This window comes from Archocentrus centrarchus, chromosome 10 (assembly GCF_007364275.1).
Source record: "Archocentrus centrarchus isolate MPI-CPG fArcCen1 chromosome 10, fArcCen1, whole genome shotgun sequence".
Classification (NCBI taxonomy): domain Eukaryota; kingdom Metazoa; phylum Chordata; class Actinopteri; order Cichliformes; family Cichlidae; genus Archocentrus; species Archocentrus centrarchus.
Genome location: NC_044355.1, coordinates 37,578,853 through 37,599,830, shown reverse-complemented (window position 1 = coordinate 37,599,830; position 20,978 = coordinate 37,578,853). Strand labels below are relative to the sequence as shown.

The 20,978-nt window shown below is 39.7% G+C and overlaps 1 long non-coding RNA gene across 1 annotated transcript; it reads left to right on the top strand.

The window, feature by feature from the left end:
• The first annotated feature begins 16,054 nt into the window (after positions 1-16,054).
• Positions 16,055-18,338, top strand: LOC115787469 (uncharacterized). Its single transcript, XR_004020507.1, has 4 exons — positions 16,055-16,193; positions 16,330-16,509; positions 17,194-17,410; positions 17,965-18,338. It is a non-coding gene; the product is annotated as an uncharacterized LOC115787469 (long non-coding RNA).
• The last annotated feature ends 2,640 nt before the right edge of the window (positions 18,339-20,978 follow it).

Genomic DNA, 20,978 nt, shown 5'->3' with positions numbered 1-20,978 from the left:
GTTTGATAGGCAGCAGAGTCGTGGTTGGCAGAATCAGCAAGTGGAGCTGCACAATGCTGGCTATAGGTCTGCTGTGCTGCCGCTCCCTGTGGTGGCTGATACAGGGGTGTAGCAGTAGCTGCATAGAGGTCTGGTGGTGCAGAGTGTACCTGGTTGGAGCTGCTTGGAGGGGGTGGACGTTGGTACCTCTGACTGTATAGGGACTCAGTCTGATGTGGTTCGCACCTCCTGAGCTGCATGGATTGTGCTATTTGAATGACAGGTTGTAGAGCAGGCTGTATCATATGACTCACTCTAGGAGGTGGAGCTGGTAATGACGCTTCCCGGATACCTGGATAAACCAGAGGGCCACTTGGCGGTGGAGCGGGCTGAAGTACAGGCTGACCTACAGACTGGAAGGCCGTATTCACTCTGGGTTGAAGTACAGGTTGAGGCACTGACCGTGGCTGAATCCTCTGCTGAGGTGCTTCAGCTGCATCTGGCTGTGGAACTGACTGAACTTCCAGTAGCAATGGAGCTGGCTGGTTAATCGAGCTTAGAGGTCGTGAAGCTGGCCATGGTGCTGACTGCACCATGGGGTTTGCCTTCTGTGTTGGCAAGGATGCAGCTGGTTCTATTGGCCTCAGTAGGTACACTGGTGTTCTGTTCTCTTGCTGTTCTGATGCCAGGGTGTTCCGTTGATCAGTGCTACGGATGTTGTGCCCACACTGCTAGGTTGCGGTGCTAGAAGGAATGCAGGAAGGGATTCTGCTCTATCATGTCGTGGAGCATGAGCGTGTGGCAGGAGAGGGCTGCATGACTTACATGTTCGCTCCAGTTGCTCCACATGCTTGGTTAGTGCACCACTGGTCTCCTTCATAGTGACTTGCATCCCATTCATTGTTTCTAGTACTCTGTCCCAAACTGCCACCATCTTCTCCTATCTTTGCATCTTCCCCTCGTCAGGTTCCTCTGAATTGCTGCTGGTAGATGACTCTGACTCCTCTGGATCAGGTACGTCGTGATCATATTCCGCCAGATGTCCCGGAAGCTTCCTGTTCCTGTGTGGACGGGGACTATGTTTATGACTCTTCTCCTGAGAAACTTTATCCTTGGGAGTTGGGAGTTACCAAGAAGCAAATCCGGCTCGATGGACCACTGTAAGAGACTGTGTGCGTCTAACGTACGCTGATTGCAGATCGCTCGTCAATTGAATCTTCCTCAGTCAGAAGGAATAGGCCAACTCCAATGGTGCAGCTTAGAAGGTTTATTGAGGAGGCAATAGAAGCAGGTACATGGGAGATGATGAGGGTACAGATGTGGTTGTGAGTATTTCTAGGTGTGTAGAGGTGTGTGTGTGTGTGTGTGTGTGTGTGTGTGTGTGTGTGTGTGTGTGTGTGTGTGTTTGTGTGTGTGTGGTTATCTGAAACAGAAAGTGAACAATAAAGTGTATGTTAATAACCATCTCGGTACACTACAGCTTCACATGGATGCAGTATGAAATTGGCCTGCAGTAACACTGAAAATCCCATAACACCACACACGAATTATCAACTAAGTGCCGTACACGCCACATGACAAAAATGATCAGAAAAGTGAAATGAACGGTAAATTCATATTTGCAATTATAATCATGACATATTCGCCAAAGTATAACATAGAACTTAAGATATTGTCTTAAGTAAGCCCTTACAGTAGCAGTAGGCAGATAAGACACGAGGACAATTTTACCACCTGGGCTAATACCTGAAATAAACACAAATTTCGAGCCAAAAACTATACTTACGTCATAACAACGCACACAGCACTCATACACACAAGATTAACAAAGGAATGGCAGTGGATGGCGATTCCTGCTCCGTGGATGCTGTTATTACGGCACTGAGCCCCACCGAAGCACAAAAATAGCTGGCTACTACGAGCGAGTAAAACTACAGAATAAACAGGTCCATCATGGGTAATGTAGTGCCGAGTGAGGGCATGGACTTTTAACAATAATATTTTCTAAAGCTAACCTAGCACGTTTCAATGCCTAACTTCAATCCATTCATTTTTTAATGGCTAAACATAACCAAGCAACACAATTCTAATTAATGACCTTTTTTTTTTTTAATTTAACCTTTATTTACACAGATAGTCTCAGTGGGACTCAGTGTCTCATTTGTTTAACAATAAAAAATCATACAAACGATAAAAAACTGTGACATGTATAACTCAAACTTTGGTCTCTGGCATGAAAGTCCAGCGTGAAAGATTTTTTGCTGATTGTTGTTTGTTTTATGGTGTGGGAGAAGGCACCGACTGTATGGGGATGTGGTTTTGGGGGGATGTCAGGAAATTCATGTTAAGGAACTTTAAAAATATTGAATATTCATGTCCAGCAAACAAATCAATGAAACAAAGGTTGCCACAAAATCTGTCCCTCTGATGAACTCCTTTCTAATCCTGTCAGTCCTGGTCAGTCCCACTGAAGATCTTAACATCTTCAGCTCTGCCACCTCCAGCTCGGCCTCCAGTCTTTGTGTCAGAGCCACTGTATCCAATCCGTCCATCATAGCAGGTCTCACTCTTGATGCTCTCCTTTTGTCACAAATCACAACTGACACTCATCTCCACCCATTCCACTCTGCATGCACTGTCTTTTTCACCTCTCTTTTGGGTTGTCTTTTACTTTGAAGGATTTCCCATCTTGAACCTTATCACATGCTTTCTCTAGATCCACAAAGACACAGTGAAACTCCTTCTAACCTTCTCTGTACTTCTCCATCAACAAACATTACATCTATAGTGCTTTTTCTCGGTATGAAGCCATACTGCTGCTCACTAATGCTGGCCTCTCTTCTTAACCTAGCTTCAACATCTCTTTCCTATATCTTCACTGTATGTCTCATCTGTATCCCTCTGTATTTACTACAACATAATCCGACATACTCCAGAATCACTCTTTTTTTCCCTATCTACACAATTGGAGAACAGCTTGAATCCACCTGCAATGCTCCTGACCTTGCTTCCATTCCACCTGGTCTCCTGAACACACAATATTATATCTACCTTCCACAATATATTTACTGTTCTTCATTAGATCATAGAAAATGGTAAAGAAAGAAAGAAAGAAAGAAAGAAAGAAAGAAAGAAAGAAAGAAAGAAAGAAAGAAAGAAAGAAAGAAAGAAAGAAAGAAAGAAAACCTGTATTAAAAATGAGTTCGATTGAAAAACAAACATATATGCCACTACCAAAACCTTTGGTCATCACTGCACGTAGACCACATTAACCATATTATTGAACTCCATTTTGAAATATGGAGTTCAATTCAATTCAATTCAGTTTTATTTATATAGCACCAAATAACAGTCACCTCAAGGTGCTTTGTATTGTAAGGAAAAAACCTACAATAATACAAAGAAAACCCCCAAAAATCAAAACGACCCACTGACAGTGGGAAGGAAAAACTCCCCTTTTAAAAAAGACCTCCAACAGAACCAGGTTCAGGGAGGGGCAAGTATCTGCCACGACCAGTTGGGGGGGAGGGGAGGGAGACAGGACAAAAGACGTTCTGTGGAAGAGGGCCAGAGATTAATAATAACTAATGATTTAATGCAGAGAGGTGTATAAACACAAGTGGTAAGTGAAAAAGAAACACTCAGTGCATCATGAGAACCCCCCCAGCAGACTAGGCCTATAGCAGCATAAATAAGGGATGGTTCAGGGTCACCTGATCCAGCCCTAACTATAAGCTTGATCATAAATGGAAGTTTTAAGCCTAATCTTAAAAATAGAGAGGGTGTCTGTCTCCTGAATCCATACTGGGAGCTGGTTCCACAGAAGAGGGGCCTGAAAGCTGAAGGCTCTGCCTCCCATTCTACTCTTAAGTATCCTAGGAACCACAAGTAAGCCACCAGTCTGAGAGCCAGGTGCTCTATTGGGGTGATATGGTACTATGAGGTCTTTGAGATAAGATGGTACCTTCTATTTGAGAAGAAGGATTTTAAATTCAGTTCTGGATTTAACAAGGAGTCAATGAAAAGAAGCCAATATGGGAGAAATCTGCTCTCTCTTTCATTCTCCCTGTCAGTACTCTAGCTGCAGTATTTTGGATCAGCCGGATAGTAATTAATTAGGTAGCTGCTCTGCAAAAGATAATAATGGAGGAATCATGTGTGTAATCCATTTTTGTTTTTGTGTTTTTTTCAGGGAATACAGGTAAATCTTCAGTTTCTATGACGTATGTCAGAACAAGATCCAGAGTGTGGTTAAAGTGGTGATTGGGCTCCTTTACATTTTGAGAGAAGCCAATTGAATCTAATAATAGATCAAATGCAGTGTTGAGGCTGTCATTTTCAGCATCTACATGGACGTTAAAATCACTCACTAAAACAATTTTATCTGAACTGAGCACTAAATCAGATAAAAAGTCTGAGAAATCAGACAGAAACTCTGAGTAAGGACCAGGTGGACGATAGATAATAACAAATAAAACAGGTTTTTGAATTTCCCAATTAGGGTGGACAAGACTAAGAGTCAGAGAATCAAATGAATTAAAACTTTGGTTGGGTCTTTGGTTGATTGATAAGCTGGAATGGAAGATTGCTGCTAGTCCTCCTCCTCGACCTGTGCTTCGAGCATTCTGACAGTTACTGTGACTCAGGGGTGTTGATTCATTTAAACTAACATATTCATCCTCCTGTAACCAGGTTTCTGTAAGGCAGAATAAATCAATATGTTGATCAATTATTAAATTGTTTGCTAACAGGGACTTGGAAGAAAGAGACCAGTTAACAGTGTTAGATTATTATTTCTTTGTGAATTTTGATGTTGATCCTTTTCTGTTTTTTTTACTGATTTTTGGTTTGTTTTTTGGTGGTCTGGGAGCAGGCACCATCTCCATGGGCATGGGGTTTTCAGGGGATGGCAGGAGAAGAGAAGCTGCAGAGAGGCGTGTAAGACTGCAATTGCTGGATAGTCACATTTTGGGGGAGGTTTAATAAATTTGGCCAGATTTCTAGAAATGACAGCTGCTCCACCCAAAATGGGATGGATGCCGTCTGCGGTTTTCTCCAGAAAGTTTCCCAAAAGAGCCGATGTTGCTCTTTGGAAGCCACTCAGACAGTCAGGAATTCAAGGAAAACACGCAGCTAAACATGTAACTCCTGGTCCGACTGGGGAGGGGGTCCAGAGAAAACTACATTATTTTGGCAAAGTTACACACCAATTCAATGTTAACTTTAGTGACCTCTGACTGGCATAACCAAGTGTCATTACTGCTGATGTGAACTATTATTACTATTATTTTACCAAATCTATGTTTAGCCTTAGCCAGCAGTTTCAGATATCTTTCTGTGTCACCTGCAATCAGCTATGGTTGCTGGTGTCTCTAGCTTCACGTTTCTCAAAACAGAGTCGCCAATAACCAGTTTGTTCCTTGGCGGGTGTGTCACTGAGTGGGGAAAAACAAGTTGAAATGTGAATGGGCTGGTGATGCACTGGGGACTTCTGTTTAGTACTATGCATCCTCCTGAATCTGCTGGGGGAGAGCTAACAGTGGCTAAGCTACCTTGGTTCACACCGACCACAGGGGCCTGGCTGGCTACAGGATTTTCCAGGGTGCAGATTCACTGAGCCTCGCCTCCGAGGCTACAACCAAGCTACATTTATTACAAGTACCTTTACTGCTAAAGGAGGCCGAGGAGTAACTCCACATCTGACACACAGAGCAGCTTTCGTCAATGTGACAAACAGCTTTTTAGGGCATCAAACACTATAAAACACAATCACAAATACTCCATAAAGAAATGATTCTCCTCTGTGGGTGAATTTGCCTGGACTGAAGAGCATTGACCTCAGACCCATGGATTAGAACACCAACTGTGAGCCATCAGTGTTGGGCCAGTGTTGAACAAGAGGAGGCTGTTATAACACCAGAGCAGCAATTTAATGTTGATTCTGAACATATTCATGAATTAAAACTGAATGTTGAACGGTGCATATCCTCGATGGGTTCATTATGGAATTTCATCTGTCCACAGTATGGACATCATGTACTACTGTATAAACAGTCTCGTGTCTGCAGCAGCAGTTATTGGCCTCACTGTTGTATGATAATGTGAATAGGCTACACTCTGCTCCACAGCACTGCCTTCTGTTTCCTGGATGGTTTCCATGGCAATATTCAGCTGTTTTTGTCCATTTTTACACAAAAGCCATTAGCATCCAGGATATGAAGATGCACGTAAACAAACTGTCCTGCAATTATCTGTAAACTAGCCAGGATATAAATCAATATCTGATTGCGTAGGTGTACTTGTTTAAAATTAATTTCCTGCAATATCATTAGGCTCTGATGTGACCCAGATTGTTTTAAGAAATCACTGCATAATACTTCAGTTTTTACATATTTTAATGCCTCTGGTGACACACTGAAGCTAAATAATCCATTACTCTGAATCATCTCTGATTTTACTGTTTTGGTATCTGATAGCAGCAATGGAAATGCTCTGCAGAACCTAAAAGTAAAAAAGAAAAAATTGTTTGGCTGACCTAGAATCTCTGTTACTAATGAGAAAATGAACATTTATTTAGTTCTTTCATGGAGATTTAGAGCTTAATAAAAACAAAAACATGCTTCTGGGTATTTTTGTCATGACAAACATATTTAATCTCGTAAAACTGTTTAAAAAAACTTCTCTCATTATGTATATGGTGATTGATTACTATGTGAATCAGCTGTGATGGAGCAGCTGTAATCAGTACAACAATGGATGTTATGTTTTATATAACTGATCGTCATAAGACAAACACTGCCACAGACTCGATGGCGTGTTAACCAGTTGTTTAACACCATGAAATGACACACAAAAAGCTTAAAATTTGGACTCACAAAATGCGCCTGAATTAATGATATTTATTTATAAGAAATCCTATTATATCGTGTAACTTTTAGGGATTTATATTCTACATACAAATATATTTTACCCCTTAAGAGTTTTTGCAATAGTTCAAAGTGGCTCAGCTTGATCAGCAACAGGAAATGCTGCAAATTAACCTATCAGTAGAAATAAGATTAAGATTAAGATTAAGATAGTGTTTATTTGTCACATGCACAGTTATACACAGTACAATGCACAGTGAAATGTATTTTGTACCTGCAACCATATATACACACACATATAAATAAGAAGAATAAAAATAAAAAAAAAGTAATTCACACTATACACTATATACTATACACTATACACACTTTTATAAATTATAATATTTACACTGTGCAATAATGGTCCAGTTAGGGCTCAGAGTTGAGCAGACGGATGGCTTGTGGGTAAAAACTCTTCTTCAACCTTTCAGTCTTAGCCCTCAGGCAGCGGTAACGCCGGCCTGATGGGAGCAGGGAGAAGAGAGAGTGTCCGGGGTGGCTGGGCTGTTTTAGGATCTTCATGGCCCTCAGCCTGCACTGCTTGGTGTAAATGTCCTGCAGGTTGGGGAGGGTGGTTCTGATGGTCCGTTCAGCTGAACGAACCACCCTTTTTAGGGCAATGAAGTCCTGCTTGGTGCAGTTTCCCATCCAGGTGGTGATGCTCCCACGCATGATGCTCTCGATGGTGCAGGTGTAAAAGTTCCTGAGCACCTTGAGTGGGAGCTTGAAGTCTCTCAGCCGCCTGAGGAGGTAGAGACGCTGTCTGGCCTTCTTCACAGTGATGTTTATGTGATGAGTCCAGGACAGGTCCTGTGAGATGGTCACTCCCAGGTATTTGAAAGTGTCCACTCTTTCCACCTCAGCACCACTGATGACAAGTGGATGGTAGTCCCTCTGCTGCTTCCTGCTGAAGTCCACGATCAGTTCCTTCGTTTTGCTGACGTTGAGCAGGAGGTGGTTCTCCTGGCACCAGTTCTCCAGGCGGGAGACCTCTCTCCTGTAGGCTGTCTCCTCATTGTGAGAGATTAGTCCCACAACAGCAGTGTCGTCAGCAAACTTGATGATGACGTTGGACTCTGACGTGGCCTCGCAGTCATGGGTGTACAGTGAGTACAGCAGAGGGCTGAGCACACAGCCTTGGGGAGATCCAGTGTTGAGGGTGAGGGAGGATGAGGTGAGGTGACCCACTCGTACCACCTGTGGTCTGCTGGTCAGGAAGCTGTGAACCCACCTGCACAGGGATGGGCCCAGGCCCAGGTCCAGCAGCTTAGAGACCAGCCTGGAGGGAACTATGGTGTTGAAAGCTGAGCTGTAATCTACAAACAGCACTCTCACATAGTTCCCCTTACCAGTGTCTATGTGTGAAAGGGTCTTGTGGAGGAGGAAGGATATGGCGTCATCTGTGGATCTGTCTGGCCGGTATGCAAACTGTAGTGGGTCGAGGGTGGTGTGCAGTGAGGAGGTGATGAGTGTCTTGATGAGTCTTTCAAAACACTTCATCACCACAGAGGTGAGTGCTATGGGCCTGAAGTCATTGGGGCTGCTGGGGTGTGGTTTCTTTGGGACAGGGACTATGATGGACTTTTTAATAACTGAATAAAATAATGCAGTGTTCTGGTGGGCATTTATTTCTTAAATTAAGGTACATGTATTGTCAGTGCAGTATTTTTGTGTTTCAGTGTTGCTGCTTTCTAAATTGGAATCAATTATTTGCTCCCTGTAAACATGCTCTCTGTCTGCCAGTGTAATGGGGGTCTGTTTGCATTCAGCCATTTGACTTTTCTTATTGCTTAATATATTTTTAAGTGAAATGCTTGCTTTGTGTTTATTTAAGCTATGATGCTTACAGAGAGCACACTTGTTTCTGAAAAGGGATGTTTGCTCCCATAGTTTGTCATGTTGTCAAGGTGGCTGTGCCTTAAAAGTGACTCAGTCCCCGTGCACAGGAAACATCACAGTTTATGTAAAGACTGTAATATGATTGGCCATACTGATAAATAAACTGCAAATCCCCCAGCTGTGGATACACAGCTGTGTAGAGGCACCTATATGCAGCTCCTACTTCCTTTAAAGTTGTATTGATTTGTTTGTGGCCACCTGAGGGCAGCAGAACAAACTGTTCAGCAAACATAGAAAATAAATATGTCTAAAATATGTCTTAGTCACCAAATGTTCCACTGTGTTCACCAGCTTTTCTGCATGTCTGTGGTTTGGTGCTGGGTGGGGAGCGTCCAGCAACTCTGTCAGAGCTTGTCTGATGAAAATAGCTGCTTATTCCTCCAGCAGACAAAATTAAGAGTTCATATAAACTAAACACTCAGATGTTGTCATAGTTATATGTCAGGAAATGATTTTACATTCATGACTCAAGTCATTACAGTATGTGCATTCCCACATTGTAAAATGTAAGTGTTGGCTAATTTTCTGTCCTAATCCTCTTAAAAATTGGAACTTTCATGAAAATCAAGTTAACATTGTATAAGCGCTTTGAGTGCTCAGACTGAGTAGAAAAGCACTATATAAGAACTAGTCCATTCTTCATTAATATTTGCTACACTTTGGCACAACGTTTGTGGATATTTCCAGGATTAATTCATGATGTTAGTTTGAATTACAGATGTTTTGCATGGGAAATATAAAAGTTTAAAAAAAGGAAAAAGGAACATGCACATCCAAAATGAAGGTTGGGTGCTGGAACAAAAAACTTTCTTAAAAAGAAAAAAAAGGGGGGTCCGCACACCGGCAAAGCTCCTAAAACACGTTTTTAATCCAAATTGCCCTTCTTCAGACTTCAGAAGTCTGAAGAAGGCAATTTGTGTCCTGAAACGTTACTTCTTATTAAGATTTGTTTGGATTAAAAACGTTTTTTAGGAGCTTTGCCGGTGTGTGGACCCCCCTTTTTTTCTTTTTAGGAAATACAAAAGTTTAGCCACATTATTTTATTGTATGTCATGCAGTATTATACAGGAAAATAATTCCATGTGAATTTGCTGCCAGGTGAGTTGATGTCAGATATTTAACACAATGAAGCCAGAGAACATAATCATTTTTTTCTATAACTTCTTGTTCAGACTAAAAAGTAATGTTCTTTCAACTAATTAACCTAAATAATGAGAAATACATTTGTTGTTTAAGCAAAAAAAAAAAAAGCTACACACTTACTATTTCAAGTTTTTCAGAGGCAAGAATTTAGTGCTTTCTGCTGTTAGTGAGATTTTTAAATAAATATAAGACGTCAGTTTTGCTCTTGTACTGTAGTCTTGTACTGTAGTCTTCTGCTTTTCCTGAACAGGAAAAGCAGAAGAGAATGGATGGACTGTAGGTTGCAGTTGAGAAGTAAAAATATAATTAATGCATTTTTCTTAATTAGATAAAAAATGGAAAGAACAGAAAACAGAAAGAAATCTGTTCAGTGGTCCACTTTTTGTTTTACTTGCAGACTTTCATCTGGACACAGTGATGCGTTAGAGGTTATCTCCCCCCACCTCCTCAGAATCACATGACATTTTATCAGCTCCACGATACACTGAGAATGTCAGACGTGTTTTCTTTCTCGTTCGTCTGTTCAGACTGGTCCTCATTTTCAGTCTGTGGGTGTTTGGTGTTTGTGTTGCATCTACATTCCGATCCGAGCGTGTGACCTCTGTGTCACTTCGTTTCTGACGAAGCAATCAGGTAAAAATGGGTCTGAAATGGCAGATTACTTCAGACGGAGCGGCGAGAGGAGAACGCAGGCGGACTGCAGGCAAATTGCCTCTTTCAGCACTTAAATAAAGGCAGGAGGTCAGGAGAGGCTGAACGAGAGGCTTCACACACTCAGACCGCATACAGACACACACAACCATCTCCTCCTCCATCCCTCTGTCCACTCTCTTATTTGGTCTCTCAATTCAATTCAATTAATCTTTATTGACTTTATGTTTTGATCAAAGAAGACCAGAGCTCAGTGCCTCAATTCCAGACTTCATTCAGATTGCAATTGTTTCTCACAACTACAAACTGATGTGAGAGTCTGAGCATGCAACTATATTCACAGCTTTTTGTCTTTGATGTCATCATCACTTCCTAGAAGCACATCACTTAAGTGTGGTGTAAGGTCACTGCTCTGAAGGCATCTCCTAAGCCCTTAAAGATTCTTCAAAGTGGATCAAAATGTTTTCTGTAGTTTGACCCTCATCTTTTCCACTACAGTCCTTGCAGACCCCAGAGCTATATTTTTTGTCATATCTCAAAGGCGTTTTTTTTTTTTTTTCCATTAAAATTCTTTATGTCGTGAACAGTAAGTTTGGTCTTAATAATGTGAGATAATTCTTTTCTCGTTCTGCTTTGATTAGAGCTCTTTAAAAATGTTTTAGGGTCCTGAGGGACTCCAGTCAAAAGCATCACTCTTACATTTGTCCACTTAATATTTGCTATATGTCCTAATTATTATTATCCATCCATCCATTCGCTTCCGCTTATCCTGGTCAGGGTCGCGGGGGGGCTGGAGCCTATCCCAGCTGTCATAGGGCGAGAGGCAGGGTACACCCTGAACAGGTCGCCAGCCTGTCACAGGGCCAACACAGAGAGACGAACAACCTTTCACACTCACATTCACACCTATGGGCAATTTAGAATAGCCAACCTAACCCCAGTAAGTGCATGTCTTTGGAATGTGGGAGGAAACCGGAGTACCCGGAGGAAACCCACGCAAGCACGGGGAGAACATGCAAACTCCACACAGAGAGAGGGAGAGGCCTGGGCCAAGGTGGAATCGAACCCAGGCCTTCCAGATGGCATTCTATCTGTGAGGCAACAGCGCTAACCACTGCGCCACCGTGCTGCCCCAAATTATTATTATATATTATTATTTATTATTATTAGCACACACTATATTAAGTAGCACACAGTATCCAGAGTGGTATTTGTCAGTTGTTTCAAAGATGAAAGACTGCCATCACTGCCTTAATCATCTGGATGGGGAACTTTCCAGACTGGAAATGACCAGAACTGTCAGGGTTTGGGCTTGTGCGGGGTTTTATTTTTCAGGTGGCGAGATGGGCTGGACAGGCCGGACTGGTGTTTCCCTGAGCAGTCGGAGTCACACCTGTGAGACATCAGGTCATTGGTGGTTGGGTATTTAAGGCCCAGTTGTGGCAGTTGTCCTCAGTCAGTTTGTTTGTCCTCCATGGTGAAGCTCGGGCTCCTGCTATTCTCTGCGCTCTCCCCCGTTAAGGTGTGTCTGATGTACTCTTGTCTTTCCCCAGAAATCTGCAGATGAAGCCCAGCTCACCACTCCGAGGATCTGCCACAGTCTCACTCTCTGGTTTTGAGTTTCGGCGCCGTGTTGTCCAACACCAGCCTGTCCACTCTCCACCAATACTCAGCAGCCCGCCTTGAACCCACTGGCCTCAGAGGGCTCAGAGTGGAGCTATTAGACATTAATTACATATTTTATTCTTGGGGTCCCCACGAACCCCCTTTGGTATTCCATGTGTGTTAAATGTGTCAGTAGAATGATGGCTAATAATAACACTTTTACCCTGTTTCCAAACTGTTTGCCAAACAAATGGACCAAAAACAATACATCTCATGCCTCAGTAAAAATGTCCCTGTTAAAATAACACAAAACATTTTGGGAAAATCTGCAAATTCAAGCAAATAATGAAGGTACCATTAGGCCACTGAGCACCCAGGAGTTTGTGTCTTGAGATGGGAATACTAAGAATATCCTCAAATCTTGAAATATGATTCATAAAACACTGTGGTTCCAAGACAGTCTGCCTTAAAATAAGAAAGGATGTAGAATATTTCTCTTGGCAAACTGAAATGATGCCAGAACAGTAAAAAAAGAAAAGTCAAATGAGCTGTTTCTGGTTAAAATGAAAAACACAAATTTCTTATTAATTTCAGTCATGATGGAAACATCAGCAGCATGATGATGATGATAGTCATTGATCATCAGGGTGAAATGAGGACAGCAGGTACAAAACTACTCGTTTTCAAACACCACACGACGTGTTTCATAACAGCATCCTTCAGTAATGAGGCTACCATCTGTCACCTGGATTACACACTGTAGAAAAGAAAAAAAAAGATCAGCTTAAGTATAATTTTATATTGTGTCCAAGTCAATTAATATGACAGTAAGCCCCTCTTCATTCAGTCCAATAGTGACTTTAATCTGCTCAGTCAAAAATCCCATTCACATTTCATGTTACAAAAAAAGGCCCAGATAGTCCCCTTGTTTCTTGTCATTCACTTTCTCACTGCCTTCAAAGACTAGATGTTTTGTGGTGATAAAATCTGTTAGTTCAGGGAAAGCAGTGGCCCACCTTTTTTTTTTTTTTTCTTTCTGAAACCCGAATGTCATTTTCTCTTCCTAGAAATACCAAAAACGTCTGCCAGAAGAAGGCATTTGCTTTTCATTAAAGGCCTTTGCAGAATGGAGAAACCTGAACTCTTAAGCCTGGATTGTGTTTTTTACCTTTTAGAAAACATGAAAGTGTTTGTTATAGCTACAGAGACTACATTGTTGTCTCCTTCCCCACCTGCTACATCGGTTGGTGAAGGTGTTTTTTTTCTTCCAAGACTTAATTTTGCCACTTTCAGCCCTTATTTGATGCACTCCAGAGACAAACAGGAAAGCAGGGTGAGAGTGGGGGAATGACACACAGGAAATGATCTGTGACAGGCTCAAACCTAGGCCAATGCAGAGGCACCCCTTACGAAAGAAAAATATATTGGAATATATTGCAAAATATACAGTAATGTATTAAACAATATATTACAATATATTGAAAGTTGACAATATACTTAAAAATATATACCAGTATATTTGTAAAAAATATATTTGAGAATATATTTATATATGTTTATATGCTGACTACATATAAATTTATATATGTTCATATGCTGACCATATATATATATATATATATATATATATATATATATATATATATATATATATGTGTGTGTGTGTGTGTGTGTGTGTGTGTGTATGGACAGTAAAACACTACACCTCTGCATTGTTCTCACTGTATCGATTTTTATTTCTTGAGTAGCAGGTTGACAGAAACATAAAGCTTGTCTACATATGAATTTTGCACATTTGACCAAAGTTAAGCACCTAAAAACAGTGTCTTTGATCACGACAATTGGAAAAAAAATCTTAAAAAAAAAGTAGCACATCAAACCATATTTACATTATTTCTATTACAATATATCATAGAGTGAACCAATGATGCTCTACTATGATGCTCTGTATGTACTGGTGAAGATTTGCACATCTGCATTGTGAATGTTAGTTTAGTGTTGTTGACCTCAGTTAAAAAAAAAAAAAAAAAGAGGAACATTATATGAAACAGCTCGACTATGATAAAATTATCAGTAGGCCTATAAGTTTTTGTCAGTAAACCGTAAAATAAATGTATTTTAATATGTCACCCAGTCTAACTTTAGCTTATAATGTATTCATGGGGCATTAAGAGTTAAAAAAAAAACAAAAAAAACACAAATTAATAATAAATGTTAATACTCTTAAACTCCAAATTCTGTGCCTAATTAATTTTTTCTATACCAAGAGAAAAAATAACCTACCTTTTCTTCCATCGTTTTGTTCTTGCAGGAACTTCTATATTTTCAGCACCAGAAAAAGTGTATTTTCTTTTTAATCGGTCCATTTTGCCATTAATATATTATTTAAAATAACACTGCGCGCCTTAACCTTTGGAATGGGCAGCAATTGGTTCACTAATTGAAATGCTTTGACATACAGTGGGTACGATCCAATCACTCGCAAGGGGGGCGGGACTATGAGTAGTGGTTGTCTAAAGGAAAAAAATCCCGGCTCGTCTGACCAAGGTTACGGACTGAGACGTTCAAACTTAGAAATGCCGAGGTTCCGATATGCATTGGTTTTTTGGACAAAAGGTCCCGGCAAAGATGCAGTCAGCATTGTTCCTACGAAGTGGATAATAGATTTCGACCCTGAAGATGCCTCCAAAGCTTTCCTGGTGGAGTGCAGAACGGCTAACACCAAAAAGCCTGCAAACGGCTGGCCAGTGGAGCATGCGGTGGTGCTTCAGCTAGCAGGCAAGTGCATTAACTGTTTTTTATGTGTATTATGTAATTGTGCTATAATCATTTAAGTATGAAATGTTACGCTAATATTGCTACCAAAGAAAGTGTTTTTTTTTTCCCATTTTGTGCATTTTTTCAGTTACCAAAAAGCGAAAAATATGTAAGTTAGCAACATAAGTACAAATGCAGAATCAAACCGACTTAATGTACTGAACACCTTTAGTGTCTCCATTAAATGTAGCTGTTCTGTTACTGTATATATACACTTTATATATTCCTTAATTTATGCAGACATTGCAGGGACTTGTCAATTTTAGAAAAAAGCCTGTTCTACGAAGCTGCAGTTAGTGCATCTTCCGATTGGGAAATAGCTAAAGGGTGATTCCACCTAATTTTTCACTACCTTGAGCATCTTTAATCTACTCTTGTTAAAAACATAAAACACCTAGACACTTCAAACCTGGAGTAAATTATTCTAAACTAATAGCAGAATATCTAAAACCAAGTTTGTGATTTGTGAAACCTTTATTTGGTTTGTGAAACTACAGTAAAGGCCATTTTCTGCACTTATTGTGCATTACAATCTAGTGTGATTCAAATGCAGAAAAAGTGCTGAAATTGCCCTTTATTAAAGTTTCACAAATTGAAAGCTTGGTTTTAAGTATTCTGTCCCAAGCATGTTCCAAATCAGAAGCTGTAATCAGAAAGCAACTTCAGCTTTGTGCCTGTTCTAGACATAATTTAAGTTAATTTAGGATCTTTGATTTTATCTTTTAGGTCCTCAAGTATTGTATTCTTATCCATCATGACATTATTACAATGTATCATAAGAGTCTGGCATGTTCAATACAATTAAACAGTGTCCCAGCATACTTTAGATGTAATAGATGGTTCTAGAAAGAACATGTTCCTGCTAAAATACTGATTCAAATAAATAACTACCTTTATTAGCTGTCCTAAAGACTGTCAATTCTTGAACATTTCAAAGTCCTTGTATATTTAACAAGAGAGACATTTAAAACAATCATACCAGAGTTTAAAAATCTTCATTACTGGCTGCAATGAAGTTCTCTTGCCTTTGTCTTTTCAGAGAAAGAATCAACGCTAAAAATTGCAGAGCGAACTCTACTGAAAGTGGACACACCAAAGGATGAAAAGCGAATAAGGAAACCTAAGTGACTATTCTCTGATGAAGATTCAACTGTCACTGGAGATGAAACAAATCCTGACATCCCAGGAAAGGTAGAGGAACATTTGTCATTAACACATGGTGAAAAAAGTGTTCTTATTAGGACAACTTTTGGAGGTATGTTTGTTTGCACAGTTTTAATAATTCTACACAAAAATATTATTTATGTGGTTATTTGTAACTCGGCAGGAAACATCCAAACGCATGTGGAGGAGGAAATTCTTTTTGGAGACAGCCGGTTTCCACCAGGATCCCACAGTCCAGGTGAATCTCCCAGCGATGACAATGCTGCCAAAGTCAGAGACCTTCAGAACCAGGTTAAGGTTCTACAGAGGGAAAACTCAAGGCTGTGCTACTTGGCCATAAAAGGTGAGAATCATTTTAATATTTATAGACCTCTCCATATTGATAAAAAAGAATTGCTATGTATTACTTTGACTGTTATGCAATAGTTGCCCCCCCAACGAACAGAAGAGGGTAATCTTCAGTTTGATTTATTTTCCAGTAGCCTTTTTGACTGAAAAGCAACCCAGTTGGAGAAGTGCTGGTCCATTACACTTCTGCTCTAATATACAAAGACATTTAAAATCTAAATAATGTATTAAAAAAAATTCTTCCTCTTGGTGTCAATAGTAAACCTAAAATAGATCTATAAAGTAAATTTGTTAGAATATTGTTATAACCTAAAAGATAAAAGGAATTTTATAAAATAAAGTCTTTCACAGTGAATTCCAAAATAAAGAAGGATCAGCATTTGGGGTATCACAATCCAAAAGTCATGGCTCTCTACTTACCGTGTTTTTAAAGTCACAGCTCAGCTCAGATTCTGTCTAACCAGACAGATTAGAACACAGTGTGCAATTATTAGTGCAACCTCTAATTATTAGAGGTTGAGATGCTTGAGAGTCCCAGTGAGATTGAAGCTGCACCTTTGAAAGCAGCTGAAGTAAGTGTATATGTTTTTACTTATGTTTTTTTTTTACAAACATAAACATTTACACACTTTGTAATGTAATCTATTTTTTTGGTTTGCTTTGTTTTACTTTTAACAAGGTCAAATTGGGGAGTGATGGAATAACCATATCAACTCACTGTTGGGAGACTGCCAAATCCCAAAAAACTCCTACTGTGATGGCTCGAGTGTTGCTGATGGGTCTGTTCAGTGTTGACATCCTCATGAAATCAAACCTGACTAGAGGGATGAATAAGGTGGACCCTGCTGCTGAACGTTGCCAGGCTCTTGACACGAAAAGGCTCCAAGCTTTAGTTGGTAAATACCGTCCCTCCTCCCCCTGATACACACTTAAAAGGTGGATTTTATGTAAAATTGACTTTTTGGGTAGGGGCTTTTCAATCACGTAATGTTATTCTCTCATCAAAAGCACACCTGACGTGTTGCTGTGATTCTTTCCTGCATGTTTGAGAAATCCTTTAATCTCTGGTGGCAGCCATTCGGGGGTTGCTAAATGCTTGCTCTCACAGAGCAGCATTGCTTAGTTCCACAAAGCTCCTCCTTGGAGCTTCAGTCACCAGCCGAGCTCCTGAGCTAGTTAGGGTTAGGACCATTTCTGAGGTTCACTGTTAGCCTGTTGAAGCCAAGATGTGTGTTTGAGATCATTGACATGTTGGAGCACTTAATATTGTTCAAGTTTCAACCATCTAACTGTTGATTTGAGATTAAGTTGAATATTTTTTAGGTAATCCTCCATCCCTCCTTTGTGCAATGCACCAGTACTCCTGGTTGTGCTTCATACACATCTTTAGAGTAATATGACATTAATTTTTCAGGTTTTGAATATATCTGTTTTATATTTCTTTTCAAAGATGCTGTTGTCAACCACCATCCTGGGGTGAAGATTTCTGACATCAGAAAAGCAATCAATGCAAGAATTTGAATTTCAACTTGAAAATGTTTGGATGGTTGAAATAGGAGTATGTTTCAGCATCAACAGTTGTGTTGATCGTTTTATTTTGTCTTTTCTTTTGCTTGTAATAAATACTTGTGCTTTTCATGCCATGTTCATGTTTACATTATGTACTTTGTGTCACTGTTGGCAATAATCCAGTTGTTAAAAGTAATTTTTATTGTCTAAATGAATAAAAGTTAAGTTTTATTTTAAAATCTGTATCCTCTCATTTTATGTATTGTATCAATGTTCAACTGTTAAACATGTGATGTGCAGTCTCAAGATCATTTGACAGAGAATAGAGAATGTTTAAATATATGTGGATATATATTAAAAAAATAAAAAGGCAGTTGTTATCCTATATATGTCAAAATGTATTGAAAAATATACCGAGGCTATATATTGCAATATATGACATAATATATAAGGAATTGCCGCTTTCCATATATGACAAAATATATCTTTGTAAAAGTACTTAAATATATTGGGTTATATACTATAAAATATATTACATTATATAATCAAGCAGTGTCAGATAAATATATATTACAATATATTAAGAAATATATTTAGTTTATATATTATTTAATATATTAAAGCATGCCTACGAAAATATATATTGTACTATATTTTTGAATATATGAAAAGCGGCAATTCCTTGCATATTATTACATATATTGTAATATATTATACTGTTATATTTTCCAATATAATTTTCAATATATATCTTACAGTATGATTAGGTAAGTTTCACAGTGAATTATTAATCAATATCAGTTGAAAAATACAGCAGTACCTTTAATTTTACGAGAAGACTTCAAATAACCTAGACATCCAAACTTTATGATATTCAATATATTGTTGATCAATATATGGTAAAATATATTTTTCTTTCGTAAGGGACATAGCATATAAGCTGCCTGCTCAGGTGAGCCTCTTGTGGTGAACCTTTCCCCATCCCTTGACCATTTCCATCAGCTCCTAAAACCCCATGTCCCTACACAAGCAGCTCCAGAAACACCTCCAGAAACAGCTCAAGAAGGCCAAACACTGTTTATCAGGCAAAAGAGAAACCCAAATCCACTGGGATGATTGCCACTTGCCGAACCTGTCAACTAATAATGTGAACAGGAATCCAGCAGGTGACACTCTAGGTGCCGGGAGGTTACCAGACTTTCTGACACCTCACTACCCCTGGCAGTCCTTAGATGTCTCAGCTGGAAAGCTGCTGGTACGCCACAGAAATGACGAGATGACAAGAAAGCAGCACAGCACACTTTTCAGGTAGTGACAAAGTGCTGGTGTTGATGCCCACACCGAGTGTGGCTTTCTCTGCAGTCTGTGGGCCCATATGTACTGAAGAGCAGGTTGAATGACACATCATCCACACTCCCAATCACAGGTGGCAGACACATTTGCGTCATGTTAATACATTTAAACTGTCATTGCACAGGGAAGGTGACCAAGAGGACTCATATCCAAAAGTGAAACAGCTTGATGCAATTTCTACAGCTTTTTACAGCTGCCTCTATCTCTCACTTCTCCTCAGAGTCTAGTTTGGCTTGTGATTTGGGTTAGATTTACAGATATAGCTGTTCTACATTCATTAAAAGTAGGTTTATTTTAATTAAAGCGGTAATTAAATTGCTATTAAATTAATGTCATTGGTTGTTTAAACTGGCAGTTCTCTGTGTGGTTTACCTTATTTGTCTGAGCTGTCTTCACAGACTGATTCATAATTCTTTTAGATTTTTATTTCACTCTAATATAAAAAGAGAGACAAAAAGGAAAAAAAAAACTATCTTCTTGACAAGAATTACTGCCTCAGTCAAATTGCAGATGTCAACAAAAAAGTGAACTTTGACCTTTTAATCATAAAATGCACTTATTTTATCCTGTCATTTTTATGAAATGTTTCCAAAAGTATCAGTTTTGGAGCTATGATCACTAGCATGTTTTTGACTACCAAATTATAGTCAGTCCATCCTTGTGTCTAAGTGGATGGCTTCAAACAAATTCACTTATGATGTTCCTGAGAGATTATGTAAATGGTGACATGGTGAGTGGTACACACGCATAAATGGACAACCAATTCATATAAAGGTTAAAACAACCTGGCCTTTTAACAGAACATATTTAGCAATAAATAATGAGTGAAAAATAAAAGGCTTAAAACTTTAAACTCTTGATTGCACTCTACATTTCAGTAGTCTAATGTTAGTACAAGCTGAACACCTCGCTGAACAAATCGAGCCCTTGAAGTTCTTTTGATGCTTCATAATTTATCTTTGATAAATATAAGACTTTATAGACTATAAAAGAAAATATTTCTCTTGACACCCCCGCCCCTCGTGGCTTTGATCCCTGTAGATTTATGACTCAAATATTTTGACATGAAATCAAAAACAGGACTAACAGGAGGATTTCTCCACGAGATCAGTCTCCGGACACAATGTACATGTCATTATCTCCTCTTCTGCCCTCCCATCACCTCCTTAGTTGTGCCAGGAGCATATGATCCATGAGGAGAAACACCCTCCACCCTCCACCCACACCCCCACTCCCACTCTACACATGAGCGTGGATGTCGTTTGTCCCCCGGCTGTTCACTGCTCTGACCGGGTTGGCAGTGTTCACACAGTCTAGCTGAGTTGTCATCTGACATTTATTACGGTTAAGGATCATCCCGGCATGTGTTCTCTCTCTATCTCTCCCTGTTTCACACATACACAGGCAAACACACACTTTCACACTTCTCATAAGGCCAGGAGAGCTAATGACTGAGATGGCTGGGCTTTAAAAAAGAGAAAAGGAAAGGTGACAGAAGATGATTCATCTGAGCTGCTCTCCACCAGCAATGACTGACGGCTGATTTATGATTCAGCGCCGACCTGTGAGAGCTTAGAATCATTTCCCCCCATTTTTTATTTT